General features: G+C 51.3%; 1 protein-coding gene across 2 annotated transcripts in view; it reads left to right on the plus strand.

Annotated features, from left to right (window-relative positions):
- The first annotated feature begins 5,578 nt into the window (after nucleotides 1–5,578).
- The window catches only part of ZNF532 (zinc finger protein 532), an 85,609-nt gene continuing 79,072 nt past the window's right edge, over nucleotides 5,579–12,115 (plus strand). For both annotated transcript variants that reach the window (XM_007069421.4, XM_043547348.1), the window contains exon 1: nucleotides 5,579–5,884. The gene's annotated coding sequence lies outside the window, so the exon portion shown is untranslated. The remainder of the gene's footprint in view (nucleotides 5,885–12,115) is intronic.

Consider the following 12,115-nt stretch of genomic DNA (forward strand, 5'->3'; position numbering starts at 1 on the left):
GTACCCCTGCCCCGGATTGTCCACCCCACAGCCTGCCCCTCTTGTTGGGTGCTTTCAGAGGAGGGAATTGTTGGTGACACAATGGCGTGGCGCCAGGTAACTCGAAGGGGTGGAAGACCACGAGAGCCAATGAAGCCCCCTCGCTCTGGGCCACCAGATAACTTGGAAGGGTGGAAGACCACAAGAGATGAGGAAGCTCCCCCGCTCTGGGCCCAGGCAAGCTTGAACACTTCCCTCCCCTGAAGCTAATGAGAAAACAATTGTGATTGGTTGCTGTGTTACACATTGCATATGCTGCTGTTTTTACTTTGTAAGTGTGTTATGCAAATAAAAAAAATCTTTTGCTTCAAAAAAAAAAATTCTATAACCATCTGGCCTGACTCTGTCACAGTATATATATATCTTCTTACGATATGTTTCATTCTATGCATCCAATGAAGTGGGCTGTAGCCACCTTCTCTGTATGTATATTTATATCTTCTTACTATATGTTTCATTCTATGCATCCGATCAAGTGGAAAGCTTGTGCTCTAATAAATTTGTTAGTCTCTAAGATGCCACAAGTACTCCTGTTCTTTTTACTATATCAAGGTAACTTGAAGAAGAATCCTCTAAGGGATAGAAAGTATTTCTCAACTATCTATCTAATCTATCTATAGTTTGATCACCATGGTATTTAAGTACCAGACAATAAATTAACGAACCAATGAGTGTGGCCTAATGGCTGTATGCCAGAGTGTGTGTTGTAATTTTTATTTATTTATTTATTTGTTTATTGTGTTTAATTCCTTTCTTCTTGCCTTCTGTGTCTTCCACTCCCATCTGCTACTAGATAGATGGCCTAGGGAAGTGGCTATTACTAGGGAAGGCCTTGTCAAAAGCCAGATCCTCTACTAGCAGAAGTACCTGTTGCTGACAATAGGTTTCAAAAACAGGTTCAGCAATGCGCAGGTTAACTGCAAACCCACTTATCATTTCAGAAAACTGTGGTTCAGATATTCTCGGTGTTGGTTTTAACTGCAGTTTGTCACCATCTACACTTACATTTAAACTGTATGCAGCCCTTAAAAGGTGCTGAGCCTGTTGCTGATACCTTTTGTCAGGAACTGGCCCATCAGAAATGATGGACATGTAAGGCTGGGTGTCATCTGCAAACTGAAGACCCTACAATGAGACCACACTTTCCCACTAAGGTCTTGTTTATATCGCTAAAATGGTGTGTTTTGAACCTCAGGGTAACTCTCACATGTGAGCTATCCCACTTTAAGACTATAGCAAGACAAGGCACTTTAGGTTTACTATGAGGTACACTCACTTAAGTCAGCCCTATACCTCAGGCTGGGGTTTACCTCGCTTCGTTTACTTTGTAGTAAAACTAAAGTGCCTTTTCTTCACTGTGTTTTTACTTTGGGATAGCTCATGAATGTGAGGTAAAAAGCTCACCTTTTTTAGCAGGGAAGCCAAAGCCTATGCCGTCTAATGGCTCAATATACACATGGAAAAGGAGAGGTGACAGAATGGAACCGTGAATGAGGGAAGCATCAGGGCAGACAAGCAACTGCCCAGTACTACTTTCAGAGATCTCTCAGAAAGAAAGGAATAAAGAAACTCAAGCAACTCTACCTACCTTTACTGTCCACAGATGAGTTAATGGTACCTCAACGGTAATGAAGGAAGCTTACAGATAGTTAATTACCAGGAAGTGGTTATGAACCAACACAATCAGGGTAGTTTCCATGCTATGACCAGGCCTAAAACCAAACTCACTGGTTCTGAAGAGACCAACAATGGCTCCAGCAACTCTAACTGCTTGGTGACTTGATGTCACCAACAAAGAGAGACATGGTTCTGACTCAGGCCTGGTTTACATTAAAAGTTAGGTTGACATAACTATGAAGCTCAGGGGTGTGAAAAATACCTAATCCCTGGTGTAAATGCAGGTAGGTCAATGGAAGAATGTTGACCTAGCTGCTGTCGCTCAGGAAGGATGGAGTTCCGCCAGCGACAGAAAAACCCCTTTCATTGCTGTAGGAAACTTCCACACTATGGTGCTACAGTGGCATAACTACAGCACTGTAATATCTGTAATGTAGACATGGTCTCACAGGTAGCCTGCAACTCTCCATGAATTGGGTACATACAAGGCCAATTTACAGGGGAAGAATAATGTTGCTGAAATGAGCTGCTATTTGCACTGTAAAAAAACAAAAGAAATAGTATTTTCAATTCACATAATATAAGTACGGTAATGCAATCTCTTACAAATGTAGAATTATGTACAAAAAAGTAACTGCATTCGAAAATAAAACAATGTAAAACTTTAGAGCCTACAAGTACACTCAGTCCTACTTCATCCAATCACTCAGACAAACAAGTTTGGTTACAATTTGCAGGAGATAATGCTGCCTGTTTCTTGTTTAAAATGTCACCTGAAAGTGAGAACAGGTGTTCGCATGGCACTGTTGTAGCTGGCGTTGCAAAATATTTACGTGCCAGATGCGCTAAAGATTCATATGTCCCTTCATGCTTCAAACACCATTCCAGAGGGCATGCATCCATGCTGATAACGGGTTCTGCTCGATAATTATCCAAAGCAGAGTGGACTGACGCATGTTCATTTTCATTATGTGAGTCAGATGCCACCAGCAGAAGGTTGATTTTCTTTTTTGGTGGTTCGGATTCTGTAATTTTCGGATCTGAATATTGCTTTTTTAAGACTTCTGAGAGCATGCTCCACACCTTGTCTCTCTCAGATTTTGGAAGGCACTTCAGATTCTTAAACCTAGGGTCAAGTGCTATAGCTATGTTTAGAAATCTCACATTGGTACCTTCTTTCCGTTTTGTCAAATCTGCAGTGAAAGTGTTCTTAAAACGAACATGTGCTGGGTCATCATTCGAGACTGCTATATCATGAAATATATGGCGGAATGCAGGTAAAACAGAGCAGGAGACATACAATTCTCTCCCAAGGAGTTCAGTCACAAATTTAATTAACACATTTTTTTTTAACAAGCATCATCAGCATAGAAGCATGTCCTCTGGAATGGTGGCCAAAGCATGAAGGCGCATATGAATCTTTAGCATATCTGGCATGTAAAATGCCTTGCAACGCCGACTACAAAAGTGCAACATGAATGCCTTTTCTCATTTTCAGGTGACTTTGTAAATAAGAAGCAGGCAGCAGTATCTCACGTAAATGTAAACAAACCTGTTTTTCTTAGCAATTGGCTGAACAAGAAGTAGGACTGAGTGGACTTGTAGGCTCTAAAGTTTTGCATTGTTCTGTTTTTGAGTGCAGTTATATAACACAAAAAATCTACATTTGTAAGTTACATTTTCACGATAAAGAGATTGCAGTACAGTACTTGTATGAGGTTAAAGGAAATACTATTTCTTTTATCATTTTTACAGTGCAAATATTTGTAATAAAAAATAATAATATAAAGTGAGCACTGTACACTTTGTATTAGGTGTTGTAATAGAAATCAATATATTTGAAAACGTAGGAAAACATCCAAAAATATTTAATAAATTTCAATTGGTATTCTATTATTTAACAGTGAGATTAATCACAATTAATTTTTTAAAGTTAATTGCATGAGTTAACTGCAATTAATCAACAGCCCTAGTTTATTCTTATTACTGTTTGCCAAATTCATTCAAATACTTGCTCTAAAAAGTGCCAAACTCACTATGGATCAATATTGTGCCTGTAATTAATTTATTGTGCTAATCACTTATTATTTTTATTAAGATTATAAGCAAGTTAAGGTCTTGATCCTGCAAACTCACATATATGGGTGGATAATCTGTCCCAAGTGAATGAATCTGAAGAACTAGGGCCTTTGTAAACAAATCTTCTAATAAGAGCATCCTTCCATAAGATGATACTTTAATGTTAATTTGGTATCGCTTATTGCATCTATGCTGTTTTTGGCAGTCTTACGTGGAATGTTACTGTAGCATTCATGATTATCAAGTGTGTATATGACAAATTTCTATATACTTGCAAAAAATGCAGAAGTTCATGCCGAAGTATATAGAGTAAAATTGTAACACCTATTTCAAATGTAATAATGCTATTATTGTGATGTTATAATTAGTCATTCATATTTAAAGCTTCAAAGACGAATACTGTACACTTGTACAATATGCTGTCCCATTATCAGAGAAAAAGGATCAAACAATGAAATTAATGGCAGGCAGCTTTACAATGAACAAAAAGCTATTTCTACATGCAGCCTGTAGTCAGCTCATAGAACTCATGCCACAAGAGATCAGTCATACTATAGAGTAATTTTTTGAAAGAGGTGGGATAATTTTATGATCAATAAAACATATAATTTTTTTGACTATATGTTTTGTTTAAAAAAAAAGAAGTCAAAAAGCCAAGGGGTTTATAACAGCTAAGATTCAAAACTCTATTGAAAATTGTAAGCACCAGCTTCTATGAGCCAGTCCTTAACGTTGGATTTAAACATTCTCCTATAACGCAGAAAGTGAAACTGCCAAGAAACAAAAGTGAAACTGTTTTCATTGTCCAGTGTACACAGTAAGTGAAATGCAAATGATTTGCAATAATGTTAAAAAGCATGTGCAGATATTTTAAGTTTCCTGCCAGTGTATTAATCTACAATGATACTGATAAAAAAAAAAACATTTTATTTTACAATATGTAATTTCAACCGCCCACGTCCCTTCATGTGTGGCAAAATAAGTCTAATCAAATCTCATGTTTAGGGTGTAAATTAATTACTGCAGGAGTCAGAAAAAAATAACCCCTTTCTCCCACCTTACAGCAAATAATTATAATTCTTTATTCTTCCATAGCATCTTCCGTCCGGGGACGTCAAATAGCTTCACAAAGCTGTACAGTGTTCCTTTGAGGAAAGGAAATATGGTCCCCATTTTACAGGTGGTGATGAAACTGGTACAAACAAGTTTTTGCTTTGTTTGTGGTTATAGCAAGTCAGTGGAAGAGGTGAAAACAAAACCCAGATCTGATTCCTGTCCTGTAACAACTAGAAGACCCCTCTCTGAGAGTAGAGGCTTTTTAACATAGGTAATGATAGAAGAAAATAAAAAAGATTGTAAGAGGAGGAAACATACTCCCCACCCCAATTTCCTAGTGAAGTCAGTGGGATTTTTCTGTTCTGAATGTCAAACGTCGAGTTCTCAGTTTCCAGCTGTAAAAACCTCTGTGAACATTAAGGAAAAAATCAGATCCTGCTTGTCTCACTGCTCATTTATTTTTAAAATGAGTATCTGTGTAATTGACATTTTAGCCAACACCATTTTCAGTCTTCAATTTGGAAAAACCAAAACCCATGAATCGCAGCTGGTAACCTATATATATATAAACTCTTTGTCTGGGCCTGCTCAATCTGGTTCCTAAAGAACAAGTTTTATTTATTTATTTTTTTAAAACCCCGAAACTGCAGATCCCCCGTTAAGCCAGCAGTGCACATGAGCTCCCCTTGTCTGCGATTTAGCCATGTATGGTTGACTTTTAACTCCTTCGCCCTCTCTCTGTCTCTCCTCTGTCCCCCAAGGAGTCCCTGACTGTCAAAGGAAATGCTCCAAACACACCTATAAAAGCCCCTAACCGCCTTCCCAGCAAGGGAGAAGCTTAAAATCGGATCACACGGGAGATCTCTCCCATCTCTCGACAAGCCACAGAGGCACCCCCCCACCCCCACCTTTTCCTCCAGTCCCAGCCAGAGTGTCTCTCTCTCTCTGCCATTATGTTCAACCATCTTTTAACCAGGCCTCTCCGCAGGCTGCAGTGTCCGTGAGAGAGGCCTGAGCCCTGTCTGCCCGAGGCCCCCCGTGCAGGAGCTGCCCCCCACGGGTGCGGGTCGCTGACCCTGCAGGGCAGCAGCAGGTCTGTTTGCATGGGGGTGCGGCATGTGCATGCAGCGGGTTCGCTTTCTCCCCACGGCCTGGCTGCTGCTGCTGCTGCTCCCACGCGCGCTAGGCCCCGCTGGGCTGTGGCAGAGCGGCCTGGAGTGCGGCAGCCGCGGCTCTCTCCCCGGGCCCGGCGCTCGCCGCCGCCGCGGTAGCAGCCGCCGCCGCCGCCGCCCAAGGGGCTCCCAGGCCGCCGGGGCTGGGGGGCGGGAGCGGGGAAGGAGAAAAGGGTGTCCCCTGTCTTCCACCGGCGGGACCCCTCCGTCACGGGGAGGCAGCCGGCGCCAGCGCGCAGGGCCGAGGTCACCCGAGCGCTACAGCTGCCAGGGCTTGAGGGCTGCAAAGTCCAGCACGGCAGGGGGGTGGTTAGCGGCTCCCAGCCGCGGGAGGGGTTAAGGTGAGCGCCCAGGGGAGCGCCCTCTCCTCCAGGCAAGGCCCCTGCGGCCCCCAGCACCCTCTGGGGTGGGGTCCCTGAACTGGCCCAGCCCCCACCCAGGCCTCAGCTACCCTCTGAACAGGAAGGGGCTTTAGCTTGGTGCTGGAGACCATGTAGGGATTCTAGTTTGGGAACGGCCCCCCACCAGTGCGGAGGGGGATGGGGACCAGGAGTGCGGAGGAGACTGTGGTTGGGAGCCCCCCAGTGCAGGGAGAGGAGATGGGGACCAGGAGTGCGCAGGAGATTGTGGTTGGGAGCCCCGCAGTGCAGGGAGAGGAGATGGGGACCAGGAGTGCGCAGGAGACTGGTTGGGAGCCCCCCAGTGCAGGGAGAGGAGATGGGGACCAGGAGTGCGGAGGAGATTGTGGTTGGGAGCCCCCCAGTGCAGGGAGAGGAGATGGGGACCAGGAGTGTGGAGGAGATTGTGGTTGGGAGCCCCCCAGTGCAGGGAGAGGAGATGCGGACCAGGAGTGCGGAGGAGATTGTGGTTGGGAGCCCCCCAGTGCAGGGAGAGGAGATGGGGACCAGGAGTGTGGAGGAGACTGGTTGGGAGCCCCCCAGTGCAGGGAGAGGAGATGGGGACCAGGAGTGCGGAGGAGATTGTGGTTGGGAGCCCCCCAGTGCAGGGAGAGGAGATGGGGACCAGGAGTGCGGAGGAGATTGTGGTTGGGAACCCCCCAGTGCAGGGAGAGCAGATGGGGACCAGGAGTGTGGAGGAGACTGGTTGGGAGCCCCGCAGTGCAGGGAGAGGAGATGGGGACCAGGAGTGCGGAGGAGATTGTGGTTGGGAGCCCCCCAATGCAGGGAGAGGAGATGGGGACCAGGAGTGTGGAGGAGACTGGTTGGGAGCCCCCCAGTGCAGGGAGAAGAGATGGGAAGCAGGAGTGCGGAGGAGATTGTGGTTGAGAGCATCCCAGTGCAGGGAGAGAAGACTGTGGTTGGGAGCCCCCCAATGCAGGGAGAAGAGATGGGGACCAGGAGTGCGGAGGAGATTGTGGTTGGGAACCCCCCAATGCAGGGAGAGGAGATTGTAGTTGGGAGCCCCTCAATGCAGGGAGAGGAGATGGGGACCAGGAGTGCGGAGGAGACTGTGGTTGGGAGTCCCCCAATGCAGAGAGGAGATGGGGACCAGGAGTGCGGAGGAGACTGTGGTTGGGAGTCCCCCAATGCAGGGAGGAGATGGGGACCAGGAGTGCGGAGGAGACTGGTTGGGAGCCCCCCAGTGCAGGGAGAGGAGATGGGGACCAGGAGTGTGGAGGAGACTGGTTGGGAGCCCCCCAATGCAGGGAGAAGCGATGGGGATCAGGAGTGCGGAGGAGATTGTGGTTGGGAGCCCCCCAGTGCAGGGAGAGGAGATGGGGACCAGGAGTGTGGAGGAGACTGTGGTTGGGAGCCCCCAAATGCAGGGAGAGGAGATGGGGACCAGGAGTGTGGAGGAGACTGGCTGGGAGCCCCCCAATGCAGGGGGAGGAGATTGTGGTTGGGAGCCCCCCAGTGCAGGGAGAGGAGATGGGGACCAGGAGTGCGGAGGAGACTGGTTGGGGGCCCCCCAGTGCAGGGAGAGGAGATGGGGACCAGGAGTGCGGAGGAGATTGTGGTTGGGAGCCCCCCAATGCAGGGAGAGGAGATGGGGACCAGGAGTGCGGAGGAGATTGTGGTTGGGAGCCCCCCAATGCAGGGAGAGGAGATTGTAGTTGGGAGCCCCTCAATGCAGGGAGAGGAGATGGGGACCAGGAGTGCGGAGGAGACTGTGGTTGGGAGTCCCCCAATGCAGGCAGGAGATGGGGACCAGGAGTGCGGAGGAGACTGGTTGGGAGCCCCCCAGTGCAGGGAGAAGCGATGGGGATCAGGAGTGCGGAGGAGATTGTGGTTGGGAGCCCCCCAGTGCAGGGAGAGGAGATGGGGACCAGGAGTGCGGAGGAGATTGTGGTTGGGAGCCCCCCAATGCAGGGAGAGGAGATGGGGACCAGGAGTGCGGAGGAGATTGTGGTTGGGAGCCCCCCAATGCAGGGAGAGGAGATTGTAGTTGGGAGCCCCTCAATGCAGGGAGAGGAGATGGGGACCAGGAGTGCGGAGGAGACTGTGGTTGGGAGTCCCCCAATGCAGGCAGGAGATGGGGACCAGGAGTGCGGAGGAGACTGGTTGGGAGCCCCCCAGTGCAGGGAGAAGCGATGGGGATCAGGAGTGCGGAGGAGATTGTGGTTGGGAGCCCCCCAGTGCAGGGAGAGGAGATGGGGACCAGGAGTGTGGAGGAGATTGTGGTTGGGAGCCCCCAAATGCAGGGAGAGGAGATGGGGACCAGGAGTGTGGAGGAGACTGGCTGGGAGCCCCCCAATGCAGGGGGAGGAGATTGTGGTTGGGAGCCCCCCAGTGCAGGGAGAGGAGATGGGGACCAGGAGTGCGGAGGAGACTGGTTGGGAGCCCCCCAGTGCAGGGAGAGGAGATGGGGACCAGGAGTGTGGAGGAGATTGTGGTTGGGAGCACCTCAGTGCAGGGAGAGGAGATGGGGACCAGGAGTGCGGAGGAGATTGTGGTTGGGAGCACCTCAGTGCAGGGAGAGGAGATGGGGACCAGGAGTGCAGAGGAGATTGTGGTTGGGAGCACCTCAGTGCAGGGAGAGAAGACGGTGGTTGGGAGCCCCCCAGTGCAGGGAGAGGAGATGGGGACCAGGAGTGCGGAGGAGACTGTGGTTGGGAGCCCCCCAGTGCAGGGAGAGGAGATGGGGACCAGGAGTGCGGAGGAGACTGGTTGGAAGCCCCCCAATGCAGGGAGAGGAGATGGGGACCAGGAGTGTGGAGGAGACTGGTTGGGAGCCCCCCAATGCAGGGAGGAGATGGGGACCAGGAGTGCGGAGGAGATTGTGGATGGGAGCCCCCCATTGCAGGGAGGAGATGGGGACCAGGAGTGCGGAGGAAACTGGTTGGGAGCCCCCCAGTGCAGGGAGGAGATGGGGACCAGGAGTGCGGAGGAGATTGTGGTTGGGAACCCCCCAATGCAGGGAGAGGAGACTGTGGTTGGGAGCCCCCCAATGCAGGGAGAGGAGATGGGGACCAGGAGTGCGGAGGAGATTGTGGTTGGGAGCAACTCAGTGCAGGGAGAGAAGACGGTGGTTGGGAGCCCCCCAGTGCAGGGAGAGGAGATGGGGACCAGGAGTGCGGAGGAGACTGGTTGGGAGCCCCCCAATGCAGGGAGGAGATGGGGACCAGGAGTGCGGAGGAGATTGTGGATGGGAGCCCCCCAATGCAGGGAGGAGATGGGGACCAGGAGTGCGGAGGAAACTGGTTGGGAGCCCCCCAGTGCAGGGAGGAGATGGGGACCAGGAGTGCGGAGGAGATTGTGGTTGGGAACCCCCCAATGCAGGGAGAGAAGACGGTGGTTGGGAGCCCCCCAGTGCAGGGAGAGGAGATGGGGACCAGGAGTGCGGAGGAGACTGTGGTTGGGAGCCCCCCAGTGCAGGGAGAGGAGATGGGGACCAGGAGTGCGGAGGAGACTGTGGTTGGGAGCCCCCCAGTGCAGGGAGAGGAGATGGGGACCAGGAGTGCGGAGGAGACTGTGGTTGGGAGCCCCCCAGTGCAGGGAGAGGAGATGGGGACCAGGAGTGCGGAGGAGACTGGTTGGGAGCCCCCCAATGCAGGGAGAGGAGATGGGGACCAGGAGTGCGGAGGGGACTGGTTGGGAGCCCCCCAATGCAGGGAGAGGAGATGGGGACCAGGAGTGTGGAGGGGACTGGTTGGGAGCCCCCCAATGCAGGGAGGAGATGGGGACCAGGAGTGCGGAGGAGATTGTGGTTGGGAGCCCCCCAATGCAGGGAGGAGATTAGGACCAGGAGTGCGGAGGAAACTGGTTGGGAGCCCCCCAGTGCAAGGAGGAGATGGGGACCAGGAGTGCAGAGGAGATTGTGGTTGGGAACCTCCCAATGTAGGGAGAGGAGACTGTGGTTGGGAGCCCCCCAGTGCAGGGAGAGGAGATGGGGACCAGGAGTGCAGAGGAGATTGTGGTTGGGAACCTCCCAATGTAGGGAGAGGAGACTGTGGTTGGGAGCCCCCCAGTGCAGGGAGAGGAGATGGGGACCAGGAGTGCGGAGGAGACTGTGGTTGGGAGCCCCCCAATGCAGGGAGGAGATGGGGACCAGGAATGCGGAGGAGACTGGTTGGGAGCCCCCCAATGCAGGGAGAGGAGATGGGGACCAGGAGTGCAGAGGAGACTGGTTGGGAGCCCCCCAATGCAGGGAGAGGAGTTGGGGACCAGGAGTGCAGAGGAGATTGTGGTTGGGAGCCCCCCAATGCAGGGAGGAGATGGGGATCAGGAGTGCGGAGGAGATTGTGGTTGGGAGCCCCCCAATGCAGGGAGGAGATGGGGACCAGGAGTGCGGAGGAAACTGGTTGGGAGCCCCCCAGTGCAAGGAGGAGATTAGGACCAGGAGTGCGGAGGAGACTGGTTGGGAGCCTGCCATTTCAGGAAGAAGATGGGGGTCAGGGACGCAGAAGGAACCATGAGTAGGAGCCCCCCAGTGAAGGGTGGGGATAGGGGTGAAGGGTGTGGAGGAGACCATGATTAGGAGCCCCCCCCCCCCACTGTGGGAAGGGGTGGCTGTGAGGGATGTGGAGGAGACTGTGACCGTGGTTCCGAGCCCTCCAGTGCAGGCAAGGGATGAGGATGACCGGTGTGGAGGAGATTGAGGTTAGGAGCTGCCCCAGTGCATTGAGGGGATGGGGCGAGGGACACAGAGAAGACTGGGATTAGCAGCTGCCCCAGAGTTGGGAGGAGATGAGTGTAAGGCATGTGGAGAAGACTGTGGCTATGAACCACTTCTGTGTGGGGAGAAGGTGGCATGAGGATCAGAGACAAGACTTTTGTCAGGAGCTGCTTCTTTAAGAGGAAGGGTTGGAGGGAAGAAAGCGCCATTAGTTATACCTCTGGGGGGATTGGTTGGGGGTGGTGCAGAGAAAATCATGGTGAGGAGCCACCTCACTGAGGGCATGGGAAAGGGCACAGAAAAGATCAATGGTGGACAGGACAGCAATGGGGGCATAGAAGATCTTGATTTGGAGCCACCCTCAAGTGTGTGTTGAGGAAGCAAGGCCCTGGATTGGAGGATGGTAGAGGAAGCGGGAACTTGGTTAGGAACTATCCCGGTGCTGAGAGGGGTGGGTGCAGAAAAGGCCTTGATGAGGAGCCATTCTAGACCTCTGGAGAGTTGAGTGGGTTGGGAAGACCTTGATCAGGACAGAGTCACATTTGGGGATGGGGGTTGTGGGAGATGAGAAGACTTTGGTTAGCATCACCCGCTCCCTGTGCTTTGTGAAGGTGTGGGGGAAGATCAGACCTTGGTTAACAACTCTTTTCCACCAGAGCCTAAAGAGGATTTAGAGGCAAAAGAAGCCACCACAGTGCTGTTGAGCGTGGGGAGAAGTGATTTCTTGTGGAAGTGGATTGTGGGGTGGGGAGAAAAATCATGTGTGGAGGGGAGAAAACACTTGTTAGCGTTGCCCCAAATACTGTGAAGAGATGGGAGGATGGGAAGGAGAGGACCTTGGTTAGCTGCCACCCCAGAGCTGCCGGCATGAGGGGGCAGGTATGACGTTAATCGGCAGCCACCCTGTACTGTAGGGAGTGGAGGCAGAGAGGACCTTGGTTAGCAGTCACCCCAGTGCTGCGGCCGAGTCTGCCTTGTGCAGCAAGAGAGATCCTATGAGGATTTTTATTGCAGTCTCTTTGTTAGCTACAGACACACACGCTCACAGCTTTCAGCCAGGTTGTGGGAGGTAAGTG

The sequence above is a fragment of the Chelonia mydas genome, chromosome 5 (genome assembly GCF_015237465.2).
Source record: "Chelonia mydas isolate rCheMyd1 chromosome 5, rCheMyd1.pri.v2, whole genome shotgun sequence".
Lineage (NCBI taxonomy): Eukaryota > Metazoa > Chordata > Testudines > Cheloniidae > Chelonia > Chelonia mydas.